The sequence below is a fragment of the Somniosus microcephalus genome, chromosome 16 (assembly GCF_052327205.1).
Source record: "Somniosus microcephalus isolate GS21.2 chromosome 16, FLI_Smic_1.0, whole genome shotgun sequence".
Lineage (NCBI taxonomy): Eukaryota > Metazoa > Chordata > Chondrichthyes > Squaliformes > Somniosidae > Somniosus > Somniosus microcephalus.
Window position 1 is genome coordinate 107,178,631 of NC_141002.1, and position 14,695 is coordinate 107,193,325.

Consider the following 14,695-nt stretch of genomic DNA (forward strand, 5'->3'; position numbering starts at 1 on the left):
GGTAGAGGGGAGTCCTCGGTTGAGGAAAAAGGAAGACATATCGGAAGCAGTAGTATGGAAGGTGGCATCATAACAGACGCGGCGGAGACGGAGAAACTGGGAGAATGGAAGAGAGTCCTTACAGGAAGCGGGGTGGGAGTCGGTGGGCTTGTAGTGGATGTTTGTTGAAAGCCGATCACCAGAAATGGAGAACTCAAGGAAGGGAAGGGAAGAGTCGGAGATGGGCCATGTGAAGGTGAGGGAAGGGTGGAAATTGGAAGTAAAGTGAATGAACTTATCTAGTTCAGGGCGAGAGCAGGAAACGGCACCAATACAGTCATCGATGTACCGGAAAAAAGAGGTGAGGGAGGGGACCGGAGTAGGACTGGAACAAAGATTGTTCCACATATCCCATGAAAAGGCAGGCATAGCTAGGACCCATGCGGGTTCTCATAGCAACACCTTTAACTTGGAGGAAGTGAGTGGAGTCAAAGGAGAAGTTGTTCAATGTGAGAACAAGTTCAGCCAGGCGGAGGAGGGTGGTGGTGGATGGGGACTGGTTGGGCCTCTGTTCAAGAAAAAAACGGAGCACCCGAAGGCCGTCCTGGTGGGGGATGGAGGTGTAGAGGGATTGGACGTCCACAGTGAAAAGGAGACAGTTGGGGCCAGGAAACTGGAAACTGTTAAAGTGACGGAGGGCGTCGGAAGAGTCGCAAATGTAGGTGGGAAGAGACTGGACAAGGAGAAAAAAGAGTCAAGATAGGAAGAGATAAGTACTGAGGGAGTGCTGCATTGTCGGAGGGGCAGTACTGAGGGAGTGCTGCACTGTCGGAGGGGCAGTACTGAGGGAGCGCTGCACTGTCGGAGGGGCAGTACTGAGGGAGTGCTGCATTGTCGGAGGGGCAGTACTGAGGGAGCGCTGCACTGTCGGAGGGGCAGTACTAAGGGAGCACTGCACTGTCGGAGGGGCAGTACTGAGGGAGTGCTGCATTGTCGGAGGGGCAGTACTGTGGGAGTGCTGCACTGTCGGAGGGGCAGTACTGAGGGAGCGCTGCACTGTCGGAGGGGCAGTACTGAGGGAGCGCTGCACTGTCGGAGGGGCAGTACTGAGGGAGCGCTGAACGGTCGGAGGGGCAGTACTGAGGGAGCGCTGCACGGTCGGAGGGGCAGTACTGAGGGAGCGCTGCACGGTCGGAGGGGCAGTACTGAGGTAGCGCTGCACTGTCGGAGGGGCAGTACTGAGGGAGTGCTGCATGGTTGGAGGGGCAGTACTGAGGGAGCGCCCCACTGTCGGAGGGGCAATACTGAGGGAGTGCTGCACTGTCGGAGGTACCGTCTTTCAGATGAGACGTTAAACCGAGGTCCCGTTTGTCTGTTGAGGTGAATGTAAAAAATCCCAGGGGAATTCACCTGACGTCCTGGCCAATATTTACTTCAACTAACACCAAAAAACAGATTAACTGGCCATTTATCTAATTGCTGTGTGTGGGATCTTACTGTCCGCAAATTTATTACATTAAATTAGGAAGGCAAATGGTATGCTGGCCTTCATTACAAGAGGATTTGAGTATAGGAGTAAAGAAGTCTTACTCCAATTATATAGGGCCTTGGTGAGACCACACCTGGAGTACTGTGTATAACTGTGGTCTCCTTGCCTAAGGAAGGATATACTTGCCAAAGAGGGAGTGCAACGAAGGTTCACAAGATTGATTCCTGGGATGGCGGGACTGTTGTATGAGAAGAGATTGAGTAAACTAGGTCTGTATTCTCTTGAATTCAGAAGAAAGAGAGGGGATCTCATTGAAGCATACAGAATTATTACAGGGCTTGACCGGGTGGATGCTGGGAGAATGTTTCCCTTGGCTGGGGAGTCTAGAACCAGGGGCCACAGCCTCAGGATAAAGGGTAGGCCATTCAGGACTGAGATGAGGAGAGATTTCTTCACACAGAGGGTGGTGATCTTTGGAATTCTCTACCCCAGAGGGCTGTGGAGGCTCAGTCGTTGAGTATATTCAAAACAGAAGTCGATAGATTTCTGACTAGTAAGGGCATCAAGGGATATGGTGATAGGGTCGGTGAATGGAGTTGAGGCAGAAGATCAGCCATGATCTCATTGAATGGTGGAGCAGGCTCGAGGGGCCGAATGGCCGACTCCTGCTCCTATTTCTTATGTTCTTATTACAGCCGTGATTACACTTCAAAAGTATTTAATTGGCTGTAAGGTGCTTTGGGACATTTTCAGAATGTGAAAGGCACTATATAAATCCAAGTTCTCTTTGTTTCTTACCACCTGTTGTATAACCAGCACAGTGAACATTGATCCGAACAATTGGAAAGTCTGAGCAGCAATCTTTCAAGGCAAGAAAGTGACGGAATTTTAGTCAACTAACTATGTTGCTATAGACTGGCCAATGGGAGACTGCATCACTCCCGATTATGTACAACAGGATCTTACTGGTTTATCCTCAGATGAACTAATTAATCTCCCAGAGTTTATGATGTTGCTGAGGTTCCAATCATCTCAAACACTAAACAATTAAACATTTAAAAAGGTATTAGATACTTCAGCTCATCCAAAGCTCTGCTGCCCGTGTCCTAACTCGCACCAAATCCCGTTCACCAATCACTCCTGTGCTCGCTGACCTACATTGGCTCCCGGTCCAGCAACGCCTCGATTTAGAATAGAAAGAAAAGAAAAACAGAATATTTTTAAAATAGTGAGAAACGATTAAATGTTGGTGTTCAGAGAGATTTAGGTGTCCTCGTAAAGGAAGCACAGAAAGTTACCATGCAGGTACAGCAAGCAATTAGGAATGCAAATGGCATGTTAGAGTCATAGAGGTATACAGCACAGAAAGAGGCCCTTCGGCCCAGCGTGTCCGCGTCGGCCATCAAGCCCTGTCTATTCTAATCCCATTTTCCAGCACTTGGTCCGTAGCCTTGTATGCTATGGCATTTCAAGTGCTCATCTAAATGCTTCTTCAATGTTGTGAGGGTTCCTGCCTCTGCCACCCTTTCAGGCAGTGAGTTCCAGATTCCAACCATCCTCTGGGTGAAAAAGTTTCTCCTCAAATCCCCTCTAAACATAAGAACATAAGAAGTAGGAGCAGGAGTAGGCCATACCGCCCCTCGGGCCTGCTCCGCCATTCAATAGGATCATGGCTGATCCGAACCTAGACTCACGTCCACTTCCCTGCCCTCTCCCCGTAACCCCTAATTCCCTTATCAGCTAGGTAACTGTCTATCTCCGTTTTAAATTTATTTAATGTCGCAGCTTCCACAGCTCTCTGAGGTAGCAAATTCCATAGATTTACTACCCTCTGAGTGAAGACGTTTCTCCTCATCTCAGTTTTGAAATGGCAGCCCCTTATTCTAAGATTATGCCCCCTAGTTCTAGTCTCACCCATCAGTGGAAACATCCTCACCGAATCCACCCGATCAAGCCCCCTCACAATCTTATATGTTTCGATAAGATCGCCTCTCATTCTTCTGAACTCCAATGAGTAGAGGCCCAACCTACTTAACCTTTCCTCATACGTCAACCCCCTCATCTCCGGAATCAACCGAGTGAACCTTCTCTGAACTGCCTCGAGAGCAAGTATATCTTTTCTTAAATATGGAAACCAAAACTGCACGCAATATTCCAGGTGTGGCCTCACCAATACCCTGTATAACTGCAGCAAGACTTCCCTGTTTTTATACTCCATCCCCCTTGCAATAAAAGCCAAGATTCCATTGGCCTTCCTGATCACCTGCTGCACCTGCATACTAACTGTTTGGGTTTCATGCACCAGGACCCCCAGATCCCTTTGTACTGTAGCACTTTGCAGTTTTTCTCCATTTAGATAATAACTTGCTCTTTGATTTTTTTCTGCCAAAGTGCATAACCTCACACTTTCCAGTATTATATTTCATCTGCCAAGTCTCTGCCCACTCACTTAGCCTGTCTATGTCCTTTTGCAGGTTTTTTATGTCCTCCTCACTCACTGCTTTCCCTCCCATCTTTGGATCGTCGGCAAACTTGGATATGTTGCACTCGGTCCCTTCCGCCAAATTGTTAATATAGATTGTAAAGAGTTGGGGTCCCAGCACTGACCCCTGCGGAACACCACTAGTTACTGATTGCCAGCCCGAGAATGAACCATTTATCCCAACTCTTTATTTTCTGTTAGATAGCCAATCTTCCACCCATGCCAGTATATTACCCCCAGCACGGTGGCATAGTGGTTAGCACTGTTGCCTCACAGCGCCAGGGACCCGGGTTCGAATCCGGCCTCGGGTGACTGTCTGTGTGGAGTTTGCACATTCTCCCCGTGTTTGCGTGGGTTTCCTCCGGGTGCTCCGGTTTCCTCCCACAGTCCAAAGATGTGCAAGTTAGGTTGATTGGCTATGATAAATTGACCCTTAGTGTTAGGGGGATTAAATACGTGGGGTTACGGGGATAGGGTGGGATATGTGTCGGTGCAGGCTCGATGGGCCGAAATGGCCTCTATCTGCACTGTGGGGTTTCTGTGATTCTGTAATCCTGTGATTTTTTATCTTGATCAGTAATCTTTTGTGTGGCACCTTGTCAAATGCCTTTTGGAAGTCCAAATACACCAGATCCACTGGTTCCCCCTTATCCACCCTGTATGTTATGTCCTCAAAAAATTCGAGCAAATGTGTCAAACATGACTTCCCCTTCACAAAACCATGCTGACTCTGTCCGATTAAATTATGTTTATCCAAATGCCCTGTTACTGTTTCCTTAATAATGGACTCCAACATTTTACCAACCACAGATGTTAGGCTAACTGGTCTATAGTTTCCAGCCTTTTGTCTACTTCCCTTCTTAAATAAGGGCGTTACATTAGCAGTTTTCCAATCTGCCGGGACCTTTCCTGAGTCCAGGGAGTTTTGGAAAATAATCACCAATGCATCCACAATCCCTACCGCCACTTCTCTCAAGACCCTAGGATGTAAGCCATCAGTTCCGGGGGATTTATCCACCTTAAGTCCCATTATTTTACCGAGTACCACCTCCTTGGTGATTTTAATCATGATTAGCTCCTTCCCCCCCCCCCCAATAGCCCCCTATTTGTCCAGTGTTGGGATATTTTTAGTGTCCTCCACTGTAAAGTCTGACACAAAATATTGGTTCAGCGTTTTTGCCATCTCCATGTTCCCCACCACTAATTTCCCAGTCTCATCCTCTAAGGGACCAACGTTCACTTTAGCCACCCTTTTTCTTTTTATATAACTGTAGAAACTTTTGCTATCTGTTTTTATATTTTTTGCTAGTTTACTTTCATAATCTATCTTCCCTTTCTTAATTAATCTTTTAGTTATTCTTTGCTGGCTTTTAAATGCTTCCCAATCTTCTATCCTCCCACTAGATTTGGCTACTTTATATGTATAATGTATGTACCTTTAAGGGGAGAACTACTTTTTACAGCTCCTGTATACTGTAATACCGGCAGTGACCACACCTGTATATAAACCCTGAGTAGTGATCTGTACAATTAGTTCTACAGTAACCCTCATTCAGTAAACACCTGTTGAATCGTTCCCTGCAGTCGGTTGTCTGATTATTGAAGGACACAACATTAAGATACACGGACATAACAATATGCCCTTGTTTTCAGTTGGATACTATCCTTTATTACTTTACTAAGCCACGGATGGCTATCTTTTCTTTTACTCCCCTTTTTCCTCAGTGGAATATATTTTTCTTGAAAGTTGTGAAATATCTCCTTGAATGTAGACCACTGCTCTTGTACCATCCTACACTTTAATCTATTTTCCCAGTCCACTTTAGTCAATTCTACTCTCATACCTTCATAGTCTCCTTTATTTAAGCTCAGTACGCCGGTTTGAGATCCAACTCTCTCACCCTCCAACTGAATTTGGAATTCAACCATGTTATGGTCACTCATTCCAAGGGGATCCTTTACTAGGACATTTTTTATTAATCCTGTCTCATTACACAGGACCAGATCTAAGATTGCCTGCCCCCTGGTTGGTTCAGTTACATACTGCTCAAGGAACCCATCCCTAATGCACTCTATGAACTCTTCCTCAAGGCTGCCATGCCCAATTTGATTCGTCCAGTCAATATGAAAGTTAAAATCCCCCATGATTATAGCTTTCCCCTTATTACAAGCCCAAACTAATTCCTGATTTATACTCCGACTAACAGAGTTGCAACTGTTAGGAGGCCTATAGACTACACCCACTAGTGACTTTTCCGCTTATTATTCCTTATCTCCACCCAAACTGTTTCACTATCCTGATCCTTTGACCCAATATCATTTCTGACTATTGCAGTGATTCCATCCTTGATTAACATAGCAACCCCACCTCCCTTTCCTTCCTGCCTGTCCTTCCTAATTGTCAAATACCCCTGTATGTTTAGTTCCCAGTCATGGTCACCTTGCAGCCATGTTTCTGTAATGGCCACCAGGTCATAACCATGTGTAGTTATTTGTACCGTCAACTCGTCTATTTTGTTACGAATGCTGCGTGCATTCAGATAAAGAATTTTCAAATATGTGTTGTGACAATTTATTCCTGCTTTTACCCCTTTTACTACTTTACCTTTATCTTTATACATTCTGTCCCTTCCTGACACGCTCTGGTTTTTAATTCCCCTGCTACCTTGCTCTATTGCCTTCTCCGCTGTCATTTTTATTTTTTGCTCTCTTAATACCTCCCCCCCACTAATTAGTTTAAAGCCCTCTCTACAGCCCTAGTTATTCGATTCATAGATACATAGATACATAGAAGATAGGAGCAGGAGTAGGCCATTCGGCCCTTCGTGCCTGCTCCGCCATTCGATGAGATCATGGCTGATCTTTTAATTCAGTATCCCGTCCCCGCCTTCTCTCCGTAACCCTTAACCCCTTTTGCCCGTAGAAATATATCTAATTCCCTCTTAAATATATTTAATGAGCTGGCGTACACTGCCCTCTGTGGCAATGAGTTCCACAGGTTCACCACTCTCTGAGTGAAGAAATTCCCCCTCATCTCTGTCCTAAATGGTTTAGCCCTTATCCTTAAATTATGTCCTCTAGTTCTGTTCTCACCCGCCAAGGGAAACATTCCTTCTGCATCCAGTCTGTCTAGACCTGTCAGAATTTTATACACTTCTATGAGGTCCCCTCTCAATCTTCTAAACTCCAGTGTGTACATCCCTAAACTACATAGTCTCTCCTCATAGGTCATTCCCGCCATTCCTGGTATCAGCCTGGTGAATCGCCGCTGCACCCCCTCCATGGCAAGAACATCCTTCCTCAGATGAGGCGACCAAAACTGTACACAGTACTCGAGGTGTGGTCTCACCAGTGCCCTGTACAGCTGCAGCAAGGTATCCCTGTTCCTGTATTCTAACCCTTTTGCTATGAAGGCCAGCATACCGTTTGCCTTCTTGACCGCCTGTTGCACCTGCATGCTCGCCTTCAGTGACTGGTGTACAAGAACACCCAGGTCTCTCTGTACTTCCCCCTCTCCCAATCTATTGCCATTTAAATAATAATTTGCCCTCCCGTTCCTGCACCCAAGGTGGATAACTTCGCACTTGTCCACATTATAGTGCATCTGCCATTTATCCGCCCAATCGCCCAGTCTGTCCAAATCGCTCTGGAGCTTCCTGGTCTCTTCCTCTGAGCCCACCCCCCCTCCTAGTTTAGTGTCGTCTGCAAATTTGGAAATGCTGCATCCGACTCCCTGATCCAGGTCATTAATGTAAATTGTGAACAGCTGGGGGCCCAGGACAGATCCCTGTGGTACCCCACTTGTTACTGCCTGCCATTCAGAAAATGAGCCGTTTATTCCAACTCTCTGTTTTCTATCTGACAGCCAGTTCCCTATCCACGCCAAAACTTTCCCCTTTATCCCATGAGCCTCAATTTTCCATGCTAATCTTTTATGTGGGACCTTATCGAAGGCCTTTTGGAAGTCCAGGTACACCACATCTACTGGCTCTCCCCCATCTATTCTACCAGTTACTCCCTCAAAAAATTCCAATAGATTAGTCAAGCACGATTTACCCTTTGTAAATCCATGTTGACTCTGTCCTATCCTGTCCCCATTTGCTTCACCAGGATTCTAGTCCCAGCACTGGCCAAGTGAAGTCCATCCCAACGGAACAGCTCTCTCCTGTCCATAACTTGAAACTATGTCCCCTGGTTATTGACCCCTCTACTAAGGGGAAAAGTTCCTTTCTATCTACCCTATCTATGCCCCTCATAATTTTGTACACCTCAATCAGGTCCCCCCTCAGCCTTCTCTGCTCTAAGGATAACAACCCCAGCCTGTCCAGTCTCTCTTCATAGCTGAAGCGCTCCAGCCCAGGTAATATCCTGGTGAATCTCCTCTGCACCCTCTCCAATGCAATCACACCCTTCCTATAGTGTGGCGATCAGAACTGCACACAGTATTCCAGCTGTGGCCTAACTAGCGTTTTGTACAGCTCCATCATAACCTCCCTGCTCTTATATTCTATGCCTCGGCTAATGAAGGCAAGTATCCCATATGCCATTTTAACCACCTTATCTACCTGTCCTGCTGCCTTCAGGGATCTATGTACATGCACACCAAGGTCCCTCTGATCCTCTGTCCTTCCTTGGGTCCTACCATTCATTGTGTATTCCCTTGCCTCGTTAGTCCTCCCAAAATGCATCACCTCACTCTTTTCAGGGTTAAATTCCATTTGCCACTGTTCTGCCCATCTGACCAACCCGTCTATATCATCCTGTAGCCTGAGGCTTCCCTCCTCTCTATTTACCACTCCACCAATTTTCATGTCATCTGCGAACTTACTGATCATACCTCCTACATTCATATCTAAATCATGAATGTACACTACAAACAGCAAAGGACCCAGCACCAATCCCTGTGGTACACCACTGGATACAGGCTTCCAGTCACAAAAACAACCTTCGACCATCACCCTCTGCCTCCTGCCACTAAGCCAATTTTGGATCCAATGTGCCAAATTGCCCTGGATCCCATGGGCTCTTACCTTCTTGACCAGTCTCCCATGTGGGACTTTGTCAAAAGCCTTACTGAAGTCCATGTAGACGACATCAACTGCACTACCCTCATCCACACACCTAGTCACCCCCTCGAAAAAATTCAATCAAATTGGTTAGACATGTTCTCCCCCCCCGACAAAGCCATGCGGACTATCCTTGATTAATCCTTGCCTCTCCAAGTGGAGACTAATTCTGTCCCTCAGAATTTTTTCCAATAATTTCCCTACCACTGATGTTAGGCTCACTGACCTGTAATTCACTGGTTTATCCCTACTACCCTTCTTGAATAATGGTACTACGTTAGCTGTTCTCCAGTCCTCTGGCACATCCCCTGTGGCCAGAGAGGTTCTGAAAATTTGTGTCAGAGCCCCTGCAATCTCCTCCCTTGCCTCACACAGCAGCCTGGGATACATTGCATCTGGGCCTGGGGATTTATCCACTTTTAAGCCTGCTAAAACCATTAGTACCTCCTCCCTCTCAATACTAATTTGTTCAAGTATATCACAATCCCCCTGCCTGATTTTTATGCCTACATCGTCCTTCTCCATAGTTAACACAGATGCAAAATATTCATTTAAAACCTCACCTACATCTTCCGGCTCTACACACAGATTGCCACTTTGGTCCCTACTCTTTCCCTGGTTATCCTCTTGCCCGTAATATACTTATAAAACACCTTGAGATTTTCCTTTATTTTGCCCGCCAGTGTTTTTTCAGGCCCCTCTTCGCTCTCCTAATTTCTTTAAGTACCCCCCTGCACTTTCTATACTTCTCTAGGTCTTCCACTGTTTTTAGTCCTTTGTATCTGCCAAAAGCTTCCCTTTTTTTCCTAATCCATTCTTGTATATCCCTTGACATCCAGGGTTCCCTGGGCTTGTTGGTCCCACCCTTGACCTTTACGGGAGCATGTTGGCATTGTACTCTGATCCTTTCTGAAAGACTCCCACTGCTCTGATGTGGATTTTCCTACAAGTAGCTGATCCCAGTCCACTTTGGCCAGATCCTGCCTTATCATATTAAAATCAGCCTTCCCCCAATGTAGAACCTTTATTTCCAGTCCATCTTTTTCCTTTTCCATGACTACCTTAAATCTCACCGAATTATGGTCACTGTCACCAAAATGCTCTCCTACTGACACTTCCACCACTTGCCTGGCTACATTCCCTAGAATTAGGTCCAGTACCGCCCCCTCTCTTGTAGGACTTTCTATATGCTGGCTCAAAAAGCTCTCCTGGATGCACTTTAAGAATTCCGCACCCTCTAAGCCTTTCACACTCTGACTATCCCAGTTAATACTGGGGAATTTGAAATCCCCCACTATTATTACCCTATTATTTCTACACTTCTGAGATTTGCCTACATATCTGTTCCTCTATCTCCCCCTGACTGTTTGGGGGCCTATAGTACACTCCCAGCAAAGTGCTTGCCCCCTTTTTGTTTTTAAGTTCTACCCATATGGCCTCATTAGAGGAACCTGCTAAGATATCATCCCTCCTTACAGCAGTAATTGACTCCTTGATTAATATTGCAACACCCCCTCCTCTTTTACACCCCCCTCTGTCTCGCCTGAAGATTCTATACCCCGAAATATTGAGTTGCCAGTCCTGCCCCTCCCTCAACCATGTCTCTGATAGCAACAATATCATACTCCCATGTGAAATAACAACAGAAAATGTTGGAAATACTCAGCAGGCCAGGCAGCATCCGTGGAGAGAGAAACAGAGTTAATGTTTCAGGTCTGGGACCCTTCATCAGTTCTGATGAAGGGCCCCAGACCTGAAACGTTAACTCTGTTTCTCTCTCCACGGATGCTGCCTGGCCTGCTGAGTATTTCCATCATTTTCTGTTGTTATTTCAGATTTCCAGCATCCACAGTATTTTGCTATTGTCATACTCCCATGTGTTCATCAACACCTTCAATTCATCTGCCTTACTCGCAAGACTCCTTGCATTAATATAAATGTCATCCAGCCTTGCCATACTCCCTTGTGCTGTTACATATTTGCTCTGCCTTCCAGGCTGACTTATTTTTTCCTCTATATTTGGCTGTGCATCACCCACTACTATAGCTCCATTCCGTATCCCATCCCTCTGCCAAGTTAGTTTAAACCCCCCCTCCCCCAACAGTACTAGCAAACCTCCCCGCAAGGATGTTGGTCCCGTTCCAGTTCAGGTGCAACCCGTCCGACTTGTACAGGTCCCACCTTCCCCAGAAGCAGACCCAGTGATCCAGGAAACTAAAGTTCTCCCTCCTGCACCAACTCTTTAGCCACGCATTCATCTGCTCTATCCTCCTATTTCTATACTCACTAGCACGTGGCACCGGGAGTAATCCAGAGATTACAACCGTTGACGTCCTGCTTTTTAATCTGCTGCCTAGCTCCCTAAATTCTTGTTGTAGGAGCTCATCCCTCTTTCTACCCATGTCGTTGGTCCCAATGTGAACCACGACCTCTGACTGTTCACCCTCCCCCTTCAGAATGCCCTGCAGCCGATCAGTGACATCCTTGACCCTGGCACCAGGGAGGCAACATACCATCCTGGAGTCACGTCTGTGGCCACAGAAACGTTGATCTGTTCCTCTTGCGATAGAATCCCCTATCACTATTGCTCTCCCACTCTTTTTCCTCCCCTCCTGTGCAGCTGAGCCACTCGTAGTGCCACGGACTTGGCTCTTGCTGCATTCCCCTGAGAAACCATCTCCCCAGCAGTATCCAAAACGGAAAATCTGTTGGAGAGGGAGATGGACCCAGGGGACTCCTGCACTACCTTCCTAGCTCCTTTACTCTGTCTGGCGGTCACCCATTTCCTGTCTGCCTGTGCACGCTTTACCTGCGGTGTGACCACCTCATTAAACGTGCTATCCATGAAGATCTCAGCTTCGTGGATGCTCCTCAGTGACTCCAGCCACAGCTCCAAAACGTGGATTTCGAGTAGCTGCAGCTGGAGACACTTCCTGCACGTGTTCACCCTGGACACCGAAAGTGTCCCCGACTTCCCACATAGCACAGGAGGAGCACTCCACACTGCCGAGCTGCCCTGCCATGTCCTACCCTTAATTTACTCCCTTTACTTCCTTTAAATTAAAGACTATTAAATACACTAGGGACCTCATTTCCCTTTAAACACTACTTACTCTAAACTAGAGACCTTACTTTTACTTTAACGACTGGACTGCAGAAATACTCACCAGGTCCTACTTACCAATCAGCGCCTTCCCTGGTTGTGACGTCAGTTTAGCGGTTTCACAGTTGTTGTTGTTTGACTGCTCCTGCTCTCGGACTCTTTCCTTGGTGTAAAGTAAGAACCAATTCCCAACTCGCAGCATCTGTTTAAACTGCACTCAAAGTTGGCCTTTATTGTAAGGGGGTTGGAGTATAAAATTAAGGAAGTCTTGCTACAACTGTACAGGGCCTTGGTGAGACCACACCTGGAGTACTGGGCACAGTTTTGGTCTCCTTATCCAAGGAAGGATATACTTGCCTTGGAGGCGGTGCAACAAAGGTTCACTAGGTTGATCCCTGGGATGAGGGTTGTCCTATGAGGAGAGATTGTGTAGAATGGGCCTTTGTTTAGAAGAATGAGAGGTGATCTCATTGAAACATCTAAGATTCTGAGGGGGATTGACAGGGTAGATGCTGAGAGGCTGTTTCCCCTGGCTGGAGTGTCTAGAACTAGGGGGCATAGTCTCAGGATAAGGGGTCGGCCATTTAAGACGGAGATGAAGAATTTCTTCACTCAGAGGGCGGTGAATCTTTGGAATTCTCTGCCCCAGAGGGCTGTGGAGGCTCAGTCGTTGAGTATGTTCAAGATGGAGATCAATAGGTTTTTGGACTCTAAGGGAATCAAGGGAATCACTTTAATTCTCCGCTCCATTCCCACTCAGACCGCACCGTCCTTGGCCTCTTGCATTGTTCCACAGAAGCTCAGCGTAAGCTCGAGGAACAGCACCTCATCTTCCGATTAGGCACTTTACAGCCTTCTGGACTCAACATAGAGTTCAACAATTTCAGACCATAACCTCGGCCCCATGACATATTTATATTTTCTTCTCCCCTCCCACAGGGCAGCTGTCCTTCACTCTGCCAGCGCAATTCACACCCCATCTAGAGCCATCCTTTGTTCCTTAACCTGTCCCATTACCAACTCCTCTCGCCTTGAATATCTCTTAACGTCTCTTAATCTCTCCTGCTTTCTATCCTATCACTGACCTCCCCTTTTTTCCAGCCCCTAAACTTGCTTTCCATTTCCTGCTTTTTTCCAGTTCTGACGAAAGGCCATCGACCTGAAACGTTGACTCTGTTTCTCTCTCCACGGATGCTGCCCTGGCCTGCTGAGTTTTTCCAGCATTTCCTGTTACCAAGGGATATGGGGATCGGGCGGGAAAGTGGAGTTGAGGTCAAAGATCAGCCATGATCTTATTGAATGGCGGAGCAGGCTCGAGGGGCCGAATGGCCAATTCCTGTTCCTAATTCTCATGCTATGTTCGTAAAATTCTCATCCTACTGTTTAAATCCCTCCATTGTCTCGCCCCTCCCTACCTCCAGCCCACAACTCTCCCTCTCTGCACTCCACCAACTCTGGCCCTTTACACATCACCCACTCCCCTCACCCCACCATTGGTGGCCCCGCCTTCAGCTGTCTAGGCCCCGCCTTCAGCTGTCTAGGCCCCATGCGCTGGCATTCCCTCCCGAAACCTCGCCACCTTTAAGACCTCTTTAAAACCTCTCCCTGATTTAAGTCACCGGTCCCACTATCTCCTTTGGCTCTGTGACAGTATTTGCCTTGGGACAGTTTCCTGTGTTAAAGCCGCTGTATAAATAGAAGTTGTTGCTCTTGGTGATGAGCACCTGCCTACCTGGTTCGAGAAACTGGCTCTTCGCTGACTGTTAATTGGCGGATATTTTTCACCAAGGCCAATGCTGTTCTGTTGGTTGCTGCATCAGCTGCGAGCCTTGCCCTTCTAATTCCAGCACCAGGGACTTAGTTCCCAGTCCAGTTCTTCCCAGGATCTACTCCTCCAGGGTTTTCGCCCTGTCCCAGTGCGGAGCGGCAGGATGAAGCCATGAGAACAGCTGCAGGAATTTAAACAAAAAACATACATTGGGTCAGGATGTTGCAACGCACTCTCTCTTTTAAAAAAAAAAGGCCGAGGAATCTGGTTTCAGTTGCGCTGGGACCTGCAAAATATACCGTCAGCGACACTAACCCTGGACACTAAGATTCACCGAATAAACAAACTATTTAGGAATTTGAGGTTCAACAGAAATAACAAGAAAATCAAGCTTCAATCCAATTGTGACCAGAAATAAATCCCATTGTAATCGAACAATCTCCATGAATGGAATAAAGTCTAACCTTTGCAATAATTCCTATTTATGTGCATCACAGTTAGCAGATCGTTCAATCTGGATGGAGATACTAATCCGTCTCCAATATCGTAACAGGGTACTAGTGAGAGAAAGGGTTAACCACCCAAGCTCCACCCAATACTGAACCCCCTCTGCTATGCCACGCACTTCATTCTGTTTAAAGAAACACAAGAGTTGCACTGATAACTTTTCAAACCCAGGTGAAGTTTTACTCATTTGAGAAATGCAATGAGGACTGAAGCTTATAGATATACATCCAATGGACGTTTATAAGGAAACTACCACTCAGTTAGCCCAGCCTTTACTGCGGAGAGCTTTTATTCAAGGAGG

At 46.7% G+C, this 14,695-nt stretch overlaps 1 protein-coding gene across 1 annotated transcript in view; it reads right to left on the reverse strand.

Annotated features, from left to right (window-relative positions):
- The window catches only part of LOC147106478 (NAD-dependent protein deacetylase sirtuin-3, mitochondrial), a 40,197-nt gene extending 26,231 nt beyond the window's left edge, over nt 1–13,966 (reverse strand). Inside the window, 1 exon segment of the mRNA XM_086009701.1 lies at nt 13,852–13,966. The gene's annotated coding sequence lies outside the window, so the exon portion shown is untranslated.
- Between the last annotated feature and the right edge of the window lie 729 nt (nt 13,967–14,695).